This window comes from Pinus tabuliformis, chromosome 3_1 (assembly GCF_031772625.1).
Source record: "Pinus tabuliformis cultivar Carrire ecotype Pingquan chromosome 3_1, CPIR1, whole genome shotgun sequence".
In the NCBI taxonomy this organism is placed as follows: Eukaryota; Viridiplantae; Streptophyta; class Pinopsida; order Pinales; family Pinaceae; genus Pinus; species Pinus tabuliformis.
In genome coordinates, this window is record NC_142301.1 from 290,295,283 (window position 1) to 290,309,944 (window position 14,662).

Genomic DNA, 14,662 nt, shown 5'->3' on the forward strand with positions numbered 1-14,662 from the left:
GACACGCAAGTGATGAATATCTAATGAAGTGTGAGATCTAGTATGCAGGTTATGGGTATGTGATGCTTTGCTAAGGATGCACTTATGTGGCGAATGAAGGTTGATGGATTGGGATCATGAAGACTAAAATGCATTATCATTATATGGTATGATCATGATTAGTTTAGATTTGAATACTGACGCATATCTTATCCTTTATATCTGATATATCTGAAGTAGTAAATTGCAGTGAAGGTATAAGTAATTATTTTCAGGTATGTACGCTGGTTCTCTTTGGTGAAAGGGCGTATACACGCTGTTTTGACACAGCCAAGTAGCGTATACATTATGAGATTTGATATTTGAGGTTGCTGTTGGTTCAAGTGGTTGTTGTAGAGTTCTGGGTTCTGCTCTGTGTTCTTGTGACTGTGTTTTGATAACAGGGTTTTAGTGATTCAGTTGTTGGGTGATTCAGAGATTGATGATGCAGATATAGTTGATGGTTGTATTGCAGTGGTGATTGATTTTGTGCTTTGATGTTATTGATGGATCCAGTCTGAAAATTTATGAAACATAGTCCCTGGAAGAAAAGAGAAGGTTGTTGCCTTTTGTAGGCCGGCACCTACGTATTAGTAAATATATCGGCTAGTACAAGAGCCAGGGGGTTGTAGTTCCCTTCCAGTAGTAGCTGGAGAACGAGAGAAGGTTGTAGCCTTCTGTAGATGGGTGCCTGCGTACTGGTATGAGTTTGCGCCAGTACAAGATTGTAAACAGGTTTTTCTTATATTAAAGGAAGACGGCAGCAGGTGGTTTTTGTCTCGCATTGGGTTTCCACCTTACATCATGGTGCTCATATGTGTTTCTTATGTGTGATGATCTGTTCTGTTTTACTGCCCCTGTTTACTGTTTATATGGTTAATGAAGTTTTGATGCACTAATTAAAGATCAACATATGATGGATTAATTGAATCACAAGTTTATTGGATATATGCTAGTTGCATTAAACACAATTGCGTGTACATGTTGGTTCCCTTAATTGAAGTAGCATATATGAATTAGAGTATGAAATGAAAAAGTTATATTGATTTGCTAATACTGATTCAACACCCCCCCCCCCCTCTTAGTATTACTTCCAACAATTGGTTTCAAAGCAGGTCCTTTAGAAGAAGCTTGATCGCTTGAAGGAAGATCAATCATCATGAGTAATCAAGAAAGAGAGGGAGCCATTAGACCGCCAATCTTCGATGGGAGCAATTTTGTTTACTGGAAGATAAGAACCACAACCTATCTACAATCGCTTGGGACGGATGTTTGGGAAATCGTGGAAGGAGGATATACATTTCCATCAGCAATTCCTACAGATACGGCAGGTAGAAAGCAATATGAAACCAATGCCAAAGCTGTTACTATTTTATTGGGAAGTTTGTCAAAATCAGAGTTTGTCAAGGTCATGCAGCTCAAAATCAGCCAAATAAATATGGGACAAAATCGTTCTGAGCTACTAAGGAGACTCTCAGGTAAAACGTGCTAAGCTTCAAACTCTCAGAATTCAGTATGAAACTCTTAAGATGCATAGTGATAAAAGCATAGCTAGTTACTTTCTATGTATAGATGAGATTGTCAATTGTATGAAGAATCTGGGTGAAGAAATTAAGGAAGTTGTCTTGGTTGAGAAAGTTTTGAGATCCTTGTCTGCTAAATTTGAACCCAAAGTGTCTGCCATTGAAGAAAAACAGGATCTGCAGAATATCACTATGACGCAGCTTCACGGAATCTTAACTGCCTTTGAGATGAGAAAAGGAGGACCATCAAATAAGAGAGAAGCCGCATTTAAAGCATCAACAAAGGGAAAAGAAAAACTCAATGAATCAAGATACATTTCAGAAGATGAATATGAGGTAAATTTTGTCAAGAAGCTTCAACGAGGTTCTAGAAGGTTCAAAGGTAAGCTACCTTTCAAATGTTTTTCTTGTGGAAGAGTTGGTCATTACGCTGCTAGATGCCCTCATAACAAGGGAAAGATATCTGAAGAAAGTAATAGAAGTTATTATACTCATGATGATAGTGGTGGCTTGTCCAATAGTGATGAAGATAATCAAGAAATTATACTTCTCATGGCATATGAAAATAATGACGTAGAAAATTAAGAAGTTACCAAAGTAAGAGAACGACTGTAAGATGTAGTGATATCATTAAGAAATGAAATAAATAATCAGAGTACAACAATCCAGAGACTTGAATTTAAGATCCTCTCTCTAAAAGAAGATCTTGAAGAATCAAAAAGGCAGAATGAAGAAGCTCTTGAAGAACAAGAACATGAAGTTCTCGAATTAAGGCAATAAGTGGAAAAAGGAAGAAAGGCTGAAGAAAACATAAAGAAGCAATATTTAGAAAATGAAGAACAACATCAGGTTGAGGTAATTATCTTAAAAGGTAAATTAGAAGAAAAAGATAAACTGCTACGATTTCAAGACAATACTAAGATTTTGGATGATATTCTTAGTAGTCAAAGATCCCCTGCTATCAAAACTGGTCTTGGGTTTCATGAATCTATTGAAGGTGAATCTAGCTCTCAGGGTGAGGCAAGGAACTCTAATGCAAAACCTGAAATGCTCAACAAGGAGATAAGAGGTCAACCACATCAACAACCAAGGAAAGAAATCCATCAAAGAAAAACTTTTACTCCAAACTATGGAAGTGATAGACGATTATTTTCTCAAAAGAATAATGTTGAGTGTTATGTATGTCATAACCTTGGACATGTTGCAGCGAGATGCAGAAGTAGAATAGTGCAAGACTGTCACACAGAAAGATCATCACGTTCCAGGTACTTCAAGGGATATTGTTTTTCTTGCAATATGTTTGGTCACAAAGCCATTGACTGCTACAGAAGGAATATGAAACATGTAAGGTGTTATGCATGTAACAAATTTGGACACATAGCAAAGGAATGCAGGAGCAAAGTTCGGGCACCAAATTAAAAGGAGCATACATCATCTCAATCCCAGGTATTGAAGAAGACAAAATTACAGTCAGAAAGATGTGGCATCGCTCAATCTGCAGACATAACAGACTCAAGGGAAGCTGAAGATGAAAAACTTCAGTATTCAAATTTTCATATGTAGCTATTATAAATAGAAGTCGCGTATATACGCGAGTTAGACACTGCACAATCGCGTATATGGTGTTCTGAAGAAAAAGCAGCGGTACAGACTATGTAAAAAGGAGTCTGATATGGTTCAGTCACTTATCCGCTCTGGTTGATGATGGTATGGCACAGGTGTAGGGGGAGCATATGTTTCGAATAATGCATTGTTGGCATTATGGTTAGAAGACTTTGGTGATATGGCTAAATGATACATCTTGCTCCTTATTGTTGGTTAAGAGAATGGTTTTTGCAGGTGCTGTTGACAAATGCTTATGGTGCAGATCATATATGGTGTATGATAGTTGCTAATGACTATCAGGGTCTTGTTTAGATTGCTGATCCTTGTTCTAAATGTCATGTATATCTTTCATATGATGTAATTTGTACTCCCACTATGCATGGGAAGGATGATGTAATAATTTCTATTTGAGTAATGTATAAACATTTGGTATATCCCCACTTGGTTGGGTAGATGAGTCAAAATGGTGTATCCCCACTTGGTTGGCAGATTGATGTATGTATGAGTCATTGGTGATAGGAAGGTCATACTCACTTAGTTGAGTTGTAGAGTCATGTTATTCTTTTGAAAAATATTTTTTCAGACTTTGCATGTGCTCAGGGGGAGCATGGACGGATTGGTACATCTTAGCATATCAGAGAATTCAGCATGCACTCAGGGGGAGCATGACCCTTTGCCTTTGATGTCAAAGGGGGAGAGTGACTTGGTGTGGTTGTTGCCATCAAGTCCAAAGGGGAAGATTGTTGGCATTATGACACAGGTGTTGTCTTTGATGGCAACTCTCTCAGATGAAAGATCACAGTATAGCAGGTAATCAACAAGGAATGAAGAAAGAAAGGTATACGTAGGTTCACCATTGACCAAGTCGCGTATACATGCAGGTTCACTATATACAAAGTCGCGTATACGTACACACGCACTTTCACAAGAGGAAAAGCGCGTATACCTTGGAAAACTAAGTTTTTGGTCCGAAGTATTTGATCCATGGTATTGGTCCAAGGTATCGGGTCCGAGGTATTGACCCCAGGTATTGGATCCAAGGTATTGATCCTAAGTGGTTTTGGTCCATGGTATTGAGCAAGGCCTAAGACTATAAAAGGAGGAGAAGATCATTAGGCCAAGGCATGCAAGTGATGAATATCTAATGAAGTGTGAGATCTAGTATGCAGGTTATGGGTATGTGATGCTTTGCTAAGGATGCACCTATGTGGCAAATGAAGGTTGATGGACCGGGATCATGAAGACTAAAATGCATTATCATTATATGGTATGATCATGATTAGTTCAGATCTGAATACTGACGCATATCTTATCCTTTACATCTGATATATCTGAAGTAGTAAATTGCAGTGCAGGTATAAGTAATTATTTTCAGGTCTGTACACTGGTTCCTTTTGGTGAAAGGGCGTATACATGCTGGTTTGACATAGCCAAGTAGCGTATACATTATGAGATTTGATATTTGAGGTTGCTGTTGGTTCACGTGGTTGTTGTAGAGTTCTGGGTTCTGCTCTGTGTTTTGGTGACTGTGTTTTGATAACAGGGTTTCAGTGATTCAATTGTTGGGTGATTCAGAGATTCATGATGCAGATATAGTTGATAGTTGTATTGCAGTGGTGATTGATTTTGTGCTTTGATGTTATTGATGGATCTAGTCTGAAAATTTATGAAACGTGGTCCCTGGAAGAAAAGAGAAGGTTGTTGCCTTCTGTAGGCCAGCGCCTACGTACTAGTAAATATATCGGCTAGTACAAGAGCCAGGGGGTTGTAGCTCCTTTCGAGTAGTAGCTGGAGAACGAGAGAAGGTTGTAGCCTTCTGCTGGTGGGTGCCTGCGTACTGGTACAAGTCTGCGCCAGTACAAGATTGTAAACAGGTTTTTCTTATGTTAAAGGAAGACGGCAGCAGGTGGTTTTTGTCTCACATTGGGTTTCCACCTTACATCATGGTGTTCATGTGTGTTTCTTATGTGTGATGATTTGTTCTGTTTCACTGCACCTGTTTACTGTTTATATGGTTAATGAAGTTTTGATGCACTAATTAAAGATCAACATATGATGGATTAACTGAATCACAAGTTTACTGGATATACGCTAGTTGCATTAAACACAGTTGCGCGTACACGCTGGTTCCCTTGACTGAAGTAGCGTATATGAATTAGGGTATGAAATGAAAAAGTTATATTGATTTGCTAATACTAATTCACCACCCCCCCCTCTCAGTATTATTTCCAACAGGAACTTGTAGAGCTAAATTGTCACCAATAACGACATTATCTCCATTATGATATTGGCTATCATGAGAGAGAAAGTGTTTGTGTTTTGTCATATATTGAGTAACTCTAGAATCAAAAATCCATTCTTGATGAGAAGAGGAGGACCAAAGCATAAAGTGTATTGCCAAATGTCCTCCATGAAACATATGAGGTCGTAACTATCATCATCTCAATAGGATGTGGCTTCACCAAATATATCCATAGACCTTTGCTTTAAGATTTGATTTTGCGAAGAATGATAGTTGGCCGCATTTAGTTAGGGAAACAAACACTTCAAATCCATAGGTCTATAATAGCAAGATGGAGGCTCCTTTGGGAATGAAGAGTTCAAAATTCACCTTTGTAGATTCAAATGGGTACAAACCCTTAGAAATGGAGGCATTGACCTTAAAGGAGGGTGAAAAGTGCCAAAGAACACCCTATAAGGAAGGCTCAACTTTAGATTAGGGTTTATATCTCAAGAACCTCTAGAGAAACCCTAGAAGCTATGATCCATAAAAACCCTAGTTTCACACTATAACGAATATGACACTAACCAATACTTTTTGGATCAATGAAAAGAATTGAGAGAGTAAGTTTCATACCCTCTTCCAAACCATGTTGAGATTTAAGAGGGCCAACAAGAGAATCAGTGGAACCAATTCTCATCCAAATTCTAAAATTTTCTCCTTGCAGGTGCACTAGAGAGAGATAGGTCTAGTATGTTCAAGAGTGCAAAATTCAAGTCCAGTGGAAAATAGAAATGCATAAGTGCGTCAAAGTGCAATTGTCAATCACGAGAGAGAAATTGTAAAATATAAGGTGCCCTTAGGCTTATCCCACTTTGTGTAGTAGATCGAGAAGATCACAAGTTGAGATGATACAAATAAGGCTTGAGTTGTGTATTTATACTTAATTCAAGTGGGGTGTTCCCACAATAAGGATAATGCGAAATATGAGGTGCCCTTATGCTTATCCCACTTTGTATAGTAGATCAAGAAGATCACAAATTGAGATGACACAAATGAGGGTTAAGTTGTGTATTTATACTCAATTCAACTAAGGCATCCTCACAAGAAGGATTATGAGCCCACATATTAAGGACACACGCCCAAAAAGGATTATTGAGCCTATGTATCATGTTTGATTAGATTGGCCTTAACGACAAACCTAGTATACAATAAATGGAATAATCATAATTATAATTACATAATGATACATATGAATGGGTTTTGGCCATGTGTACACCTTATATGAATAATTCCAACATGTGATTGGTCGTGTTATGTTGCATGAATGTTGTTGATTATGTGTCATGTAATTTTTCTTGCTCATTTGGTGACAATTTCAAAGTTTAATTTTTGCTATGCATTTGATGGGCATGCTGTAGACATCTTGGACACGTTTGGTCCAGAGAAATTTGCATTCTAGAACAAATGTTTATTTTCCATATGACCATTAAGGGTGTGTGATAGTGAATCATAATGGCCATATCATAAAGTCATGTTGTACTTTACATGTTAAAATAACTTAAGCTGTATTTTGTAATTGATGTCATATATAAAATTAAGTTATTAATATGTTAGATACTTTTGTATGTATTGACATATCTATCATACTGATAAAGGAGTTAAGTTATATTTCTCTCTTAATATGGTTTGCATTTATTGTGTACATACTTATGTGGTTTTCCTAATAGTTTTCGTGCTAATGTTGAACTTATTGACATTGTCTATAGCTAGAATATATGTAGCTACATGGTTTCTCTTTGGTCATTGAAACCCATTCATGGTAGAAGTAAACCTAGACATTCCACTATAAGGGTGACACCAATGTGCAAGCTACAAGAATATGGTTGGAGCAACTAGAAGCCAATTTCTACGTGAACAAGTTTTTTAACAAAGTGAAGACATGTTTGTGATACTTAAGATGATTGTTAATTCCTTGTGTTGGTTGAAAGCATATGTGCAACAAAGGTATGATGCTTGTGAGGGCATGTTCTTGTTCGTCTAATTTCAAAAAATTCCTTTGACAAAAATTTCATCCCATCAAAGACCTCGAAGACCAACACATCTAATCTTAGAGACTATTCCAAAAGTAGAGTTAGTGTGTGGTAGAGTGTAGGTCAGGATTTCACATCATGTTCATTTGACTAGACGTTCATGAACTAGCAATAAAGGTTGAGGAAAAGTACAATACAAAAACACTTAACAATTGCCACGACACTAGTCAAGATTCTCTTCAGAATCTATGCTGACATAGTATTTGACTCAATCGACACTAGCATTGATATTGTTTAGATCATATTGTTTGTCATCCATCTCGATGCTTTCAGAGTGGAAAAAGTGGAGGAATTAGCTCACAGGACCATTTGTACCAATGGACCCTGTTTGGCAAATTGGGGTCTAAAATCTTTCGGGAGCATTTCGAGGCATCAAATGACATTTTTAAGGGGCTAAACTTTGTCACTTTAGCACCACACCTCTATTTCCTATTCTACACATAGAGACCTTTCCAGCGGTGCAAGAATTGCCTCAATCAGAGTCTGTATGCTGAAGTTATGCCACTCGGAAGGTGACATTCCTGTTTTGGCCACCATAATTCAAGAGAATGCCACGTCAATCCCCATTACTCATGGAAAATGGGCTAGCCACATGATCATGATGAAGAAGACTCTAGAAGAGTCCATATTGTAATAGTAGTTAAGAGTTGAAGGAGTCAAACCTAACCACTAGTAGGCTATTAGGTTGTGTTATAACTAGGTCACTAGGAGAAAAAGGGGTTCCATTCTTTTTGAGTGCATTCATTCCATGGACGAGCAGAGTAGTCGAGAGGGACAGGGAGAGGGCACATAGAGAGGATTAGTGGATTGTAGTACCCCACGGGCCACAAGCCTTACTTCTTTGTACTCGTAGCTATTTTCTATTTAAAGAAAGAGAGCAGAGCAACCTCACCTTCTAGTTGTGTTTTCTCCTGAAAGGATTTCCTAGGTTATATCACGTGTCAATCGTGGTTTGTGAGTTTTCATTTCGTTGTTTTCTATTTTATGCATAATGATAGTTTGCATGCATACGTAATAAGCTGTAAATTATAGATCTAGAAATCTAAAGAGAAATAAACCCTCATAGTGTAGATTTTCGGATTTTTAAGTATAATTTCATCAGATCTATTATGATGAACTGTCTAGTGGAATATCCATGGAAATTTATTGATCATATTGGTATCAAAGTAGGTTTCTTTGGGTATATTGTGGAGATTTGCAGGGGATCTAGATTGACTAAGCCAAAAGTAACAAAACCCCAATCATGGTCGATAAATATGTGAATAACCCTCGTGATTTGTAGAGGAGAGGTTTTCGTGAGTGGAAGCATAACTTGCAAATATAAATTGTAACGTGAATCTCCTCATGGTGGCCTTGACTAATAAGCTCCGGCTATTTAGAGAATATGGGGGTTCTAACACAAAGATCTGATAAGAGGGGAGATTAGAAGACTGGGAAGAGGAGTCAAAGAAAGAACCTCAAAAAGGATCAACCTAGTTTGAGTGTTGCCCATTCGCAGTCCCTGTTCAAAATGGAAGCGAAGGTCGATATGAAGCCATATTAAGGTGAGATCGACGCTCTGAAGCTAAATCGTTGGTTGTAGCAATTAGAAATCTATTTTAGTGTTCATCATATAGACTCTAGAGGAATAACAACAAATTTCATTTGTGCAGCTGAAATTAGAGGGCCATGCCTTGACTTGGTGGGAAAGCCACATGGAGACCTTAAGGTTGGAGGGAGATCCTTTAGTGACCATGTGGGAGGACTTTAAAACCTTCATAAAGTCACAATTTTACCCTATTAGGTATGTAGAGGACCAGTGGATCTGGTGGCACTACTTAAGGAAGGAGCAGGGGCAAAGTGTACAAGAGTACACCACAAAATTTAAAAAGATGGGCATAATGCTGGGCATCTCCCTAAAGAACCCGGATGTACTCCTCCGGTATCTAGGGGGTCTATACAACCATATGCGGAAGCAAGTGATGTTGTTCAAGTCTAGATTAGTGGACGAGGCTTGTGTACACGCACAATACCTGGAAAACATAGGCCAAAAGAAAGGGCAATGAAGTGGATCGAAGTAGAAGGGGAACCAGGACACTTCTAAAGAGGGGAAGAAGAAGTGGAAAGGGGGAAAGGTAAAAACATGGTAGCCACATTACACCAGTGCAAAGATCCCAACAACAATAACATTGACGGACATACAGAGGAAAAGTGTTGGAAGTTGCATCCATAACTTAACCTGAAGAACAAAAAGAAAGATGCAAAGAAGAAGAATCTCATGGCCACTTGTTCGAGCAACCAAGTTAAAAGCAACTCAGATGTGGATGAGAAAATGGTTTGTACATTAGTGCAGAGGGAGGTGAATCTGAGTAGCCTTCAACAATATGAAGAGAACGAAAAGACCAAGCTCATCCATATAAAGGTACAGGTTAAATATACTAAGATTGATGCTCTGTTTGACTCGGTATCACAGACGAATCTCATTGTAGTAGAGCTGGTCAACGAATTGTGATTGAAAGTTCGTAATCATCCAATCCCATATCCATTGGGATGGGTAAATAAGGATGCAAAGATAAAGATAACAAGATAGTGCAAAATTAGATCTGTTATTAGTGTTGATTTTATTGATGAAGTAGTACTAGATGTAGTTCCCCTTGGTGTGTGTGGAATGGTGTTTGGAAGTCCCTACATGTACATGTGGGATGCAATCTTCATGCGAAGAGCCAACCAGTATCGGCTCGTTAAGGATGGGAAATCATTCATCATCAATGCACATAAAGGCATGTGGAGAATTTTGCTAGTAAGTGCCAACCAAGCCAAGAAATTGATCACTTCAAGAAAGAAATATGTTTTATTGTTTTTAAGAGAAAATCAGTCTATAGAAGAGTCAATAAGAGCAAAGGCATCCCTGGAGGGGTGTATTAAGAAACAAAAACAACAACTGGAAGAGTTGCTATAGGCATATAGGGATGTGTTGAGCCTAAAGGGCTACCACCCTAGAGGGAAGTGGAGCATAAGATCTAGCTATTGCCAGACTCCCCATTGCAAAACATTGGGCTATATAGGAAGTCTGTCATAGAATCAAGTGAGGTGAAGAAACAATTGTAGCAACTATTGGAGCAGGGTGACATTCCACTGAATAAGTCACCACGTGGGTCACGAATCATCATTGTGCCAAAGAAGGATGGGACTTGGCGAATGTGTATAGATTATAGGGTGTTGAATAAAATTATGCTTAAGAACAAGTACCCCCTGCCTAAGATAGATGTTTTGTTGGATCAATTGCAGCAAACAAAATATCTTCACCAAATTGGACTTGAAGTCTAGATATCACCAAGTTCAAGTTAGAGAAGAAGATACCTGGAAAACTGTCTTCAAAACTAGGCAAGGTTTGTATGAGTGCTTAATCATGCCATTTGGCCTATGTAATGCACCGACTACATTTATGAGGTTAATGAATGATATACTACGCCCTTTTATAGATTCACTTATTATTGTCTATTTGGATGATATACTAGTATACACTGTACAGTGCCTAATTGGGAGGAGCGCACCTCACATCGAACGCATGTGTTGGAGACATTAAAGAAGCACCAATTGCTAGCAAATATCAAGAAGTGTGAGTTTGCACAAGATGGAGGCCATCATGAAATGGACGATGCCTACTAAATTACTAATGTTTCTGAGGTTAGGAGTTTCGTTGGGGTGACACAGTACTTGATGAAATTCATAACCTCATTTTCATGATAGCAGCACCATTCCACGCCATAACAAGTTGCAAGAGTTTGCAGTGGGAAAAGGGTCAAGAGAGGGCCTTTGAAGAGCTAAAGAGGACGAGGACTTCAACGAGGTGTTTCAGTCTCTTTTGTGGAAAAAGTCCCGATAAAATCCTGATAACATTGGGAACTTGCGTTTTTTTAAACTCGCTAATTTTATCGGCCAAGTTTTTCACAATTTTTTTGAAAATGATAAAAATCAGGATTTAATCATAAAACTCAGGATAAAATTGGGAGGTTATCCAAAAAATTGTGAGTGAGGTGTCAGGCTGCGTATAAGTTAGGAAAAGGCCGATTTTTTCACTCATTTTGCACTCTAACCTTGTCATTCGTTCCTATGGAGAGAGGAGGTGTTTGTCACCACCGAAAAGGAGTAGATTTACTTGATTGTGGGTGAGACAACTTCAAAAAACCCTTGACATGGAAGCCATCTCATTGGACCATATTTACCTATTGTTGCATGGAGGGTTGAGATTGAGAGGCCTATCATGGATTCAATCCCTAATTGGTTAGAGGTGGATCCAGAGGAACTGGAGCTGGAGGAAGGTAGCAGTTGCAGGGGAGGGAGAGGTAGAGGAAGAGCAGGAATAGGAGGTGGAGCAAGAGGAGGAGGATTAAGAACACAAGGTAGAGCAAGAGGAGGAGGAGAAGGAACAAGAGGTGACACCATATAGGATGGGCAACAACAGAGGAGAGAGGCGACCTCCTATTTTTGCTTCTAGAGGACCACATAGTACATTTGTAGCTACAAAGGTAAGGCCTTCTTCCTCTAGAAGAAAAGGTAAAGCCATTCCTTATTCCCATAAAAGGGATAGAGGAACTCAATGATTGATTAGTTTATGACATGTAGATGACTCATGATGATGAATCATGATATACATTTATTATATTTTTTGTTGATATTTTGACTCTTGAGACTGAGTCAAGACTCAAGATTCAGGACTTGATTCACTATTGATATGTGATGTAGCACTAGATTTCTTATACATATTATATATTAGCTTTCTTTTCATATTTATGTGGCAATACATTTATCTAATGTTGCGGATACTTTAGATGCTAAAAAAAAATCAATATTTTGGTACTTTTAAATTTTGCAGAGTTTTTGCCGATTTTTTCAAAATGACTTTTCAATTTTCGGACCCTTGTTGATTTATTCTTGAGGTGTCATCTGCACGATGGTGATAACATCGTTGACTACCATCTCCATGATGATTTACTTTACAAGATGGATAAGTTATGTGTTCCTAATGGTGAGTGGTCACAACTTATTAGAGAGGCTCGCACCTCCAAGGTTGCAAGGCATTTTGATGTAGGGAAGACAGTGGCCAAGTTGCAAAGGTATGTGTATTGGCCCAAGATGCAAGAACATGTAGCTAGGTTCATAAGAGGATGCATGCTGTTGTACCAACAAGCCTAGCAACAGGAAACAGGGTCTATATCATCCCTTACCTGTACCTACTCATCCTTGGGAAAGCATTTCCATGGAATCTGTGGGAGGTTTACCAACAACCAGGAAGGAACATGCCTACTTGTTCATGGGCGTTGACAGGTTCAACAAGATGTGTGTTTTGATGCCCTATAAAAACACCATCAGTTGGAAAGAAACAACAAACTTTTTCTTTGGATAGGTTTGGGTGCACTTTGGGATACCAAGGAGCATCGCTTCAGACAGGGACGCGGGATTTGTCAGTGCATTTCGGACTACATTGTGGGAGAAGATGGGCACAGAGTTAAAGAGGTCTACAACGTTCCATCCACAGACAATTGGGTAGACAAAATTAGTCAACGAGACTTTGGTGCAGCTTTTGAGGGTTACAATTAGAGGCATTCGAAGACCTGGGATGAAAATATGGTATATATACAACGCTCTTATAATAGAGCAATCCACACCTTTATTGGTAAATCCCCATTTCAAACTTGTTTTGGATATTTGCCACCTTCACCGTTGGATATTGCATATGGGCAACAAGGAAGAGCGAGGGAGGATCTTATAGTGGATGCCTTGAGGGCTGAAACATTTGTGGGGAAGATTAGGAAAATCCATATATAGATACAAGAGACACTACAAAAGTCACATGAAAAATACAAGGTCAGGCGTGATCAACACAACATAGAGAAGTCGTTCAAGGTGGGAGACATCGTATGGTTACAATTGAACAAGGGGAGGCTCTAGGGTCATGTTAAGAAAATCAGGGCTTTTGTGGTATGGTCCCTTTGAGATATTGGAAAAGGTGGGAGATAATGCCTATAGATTCAGTCTACCGCCTTACATTTATATTTACTCAGTTGTGAATGCAGAGAATTTGAAACTCTATGAGCCTTCCATGAAGAGGAACAAGTCCTACTTTTTGTAAAGGATTTGGCACTATATGCTCAGGTAGAGTTGATAGAGGATACAATTTTTGTAGAAGAGGTTTAGAACTACAAGACAGGGGCAACATGACCTCTGTCTTTTTGGGTTGAAAGGATGGATTCCAAGCAAGGCTAAATGGCACACCCGAGAGAAGGTGGAGGGGAATTTTCCTCACCTCATTTAGCGAAAGATTTTGGGGACCAAAAACCTCCCAAAATAGGGAGGTGTGATCTGAATTGGATCATTACATTGTTTGTCATTTATCTCGATGCTTTTAGAGTGGAAAAAGTGGAGGAATCAACTCACATGACCATTTTTTCCGGTGGGACCTAGTTTGGCAAATTAAGGTTTGAAACCTTCTGGGAGCATTTTTAGGCATCAAATACATTTTTGGGGGTAAAACTTTGCTGCTTTAGCGATGCACTTATATTTTCTATTCTACATGCAGAGACCTTTCCAACGATGCAAGAATTGCATCAATTAGATTTTGCATGTAAAAGTTATGCCACTCGAAATTTGACCTTCCTGTTTTGGCCACCATAATTTGAGAGAATGCCACGTTAGCACCTATTACTCATGAAAAAGGGGTTAGCCACGTAATAATGATGATGAAGACTCTAGAAGAGTCCATATTATAACTCTAGTTAAGATTTGAAGGAGTCAAACCTAACCACAAATACTTTATCGGACTGTGTTATAACCGGGCCACTAGGAGAAAAAGGGGTTTCATTCTTTTCGAGTGCATTTGTTCCATAGATGAGCATAGTAGCTGACAGAGATAGGCAAAGAGCACATAGGGAGTGTTTGTGCATTGTAGTAGCCCACAGGCCACAGGCTTAACTCCTTTGTACATGTTACCGCTCAAACTAGCAGGGATCCTAAAAGGGGATCCTTGAAGGGTTACTACTAGGTAGGCTAAGGACAACAATGGAGCGATAGCCCATTGTCACCTCGGCTAAGGCTCCCTACTCTTTACGGACTTTCACTGATGTGAGGAGATCCGTTATGATAAGGATCACAAAATGGATGGACCAATGATAGGGCGAGGGGTGATCCTGGAAGCCTATTCACAAGAGAGGCTCAAATATGTG

At 38.9% G+C, this 14,662-nt stretch overlaps 1 protein-coding gene across 1 annotated transcript in view; it reads left to right on the forward strand.

The window, feature by feature from the left end:
• Positions 1-14,662, forward strand: part of LOC149186926 (arogenate dehydratase 1-like) — a 135,500-nt gene that overhangs the window by 85,106 nt on the left and 35,732 nt on the right. The gene's annotated exons all lie outside the window — the stretch shown is intronic.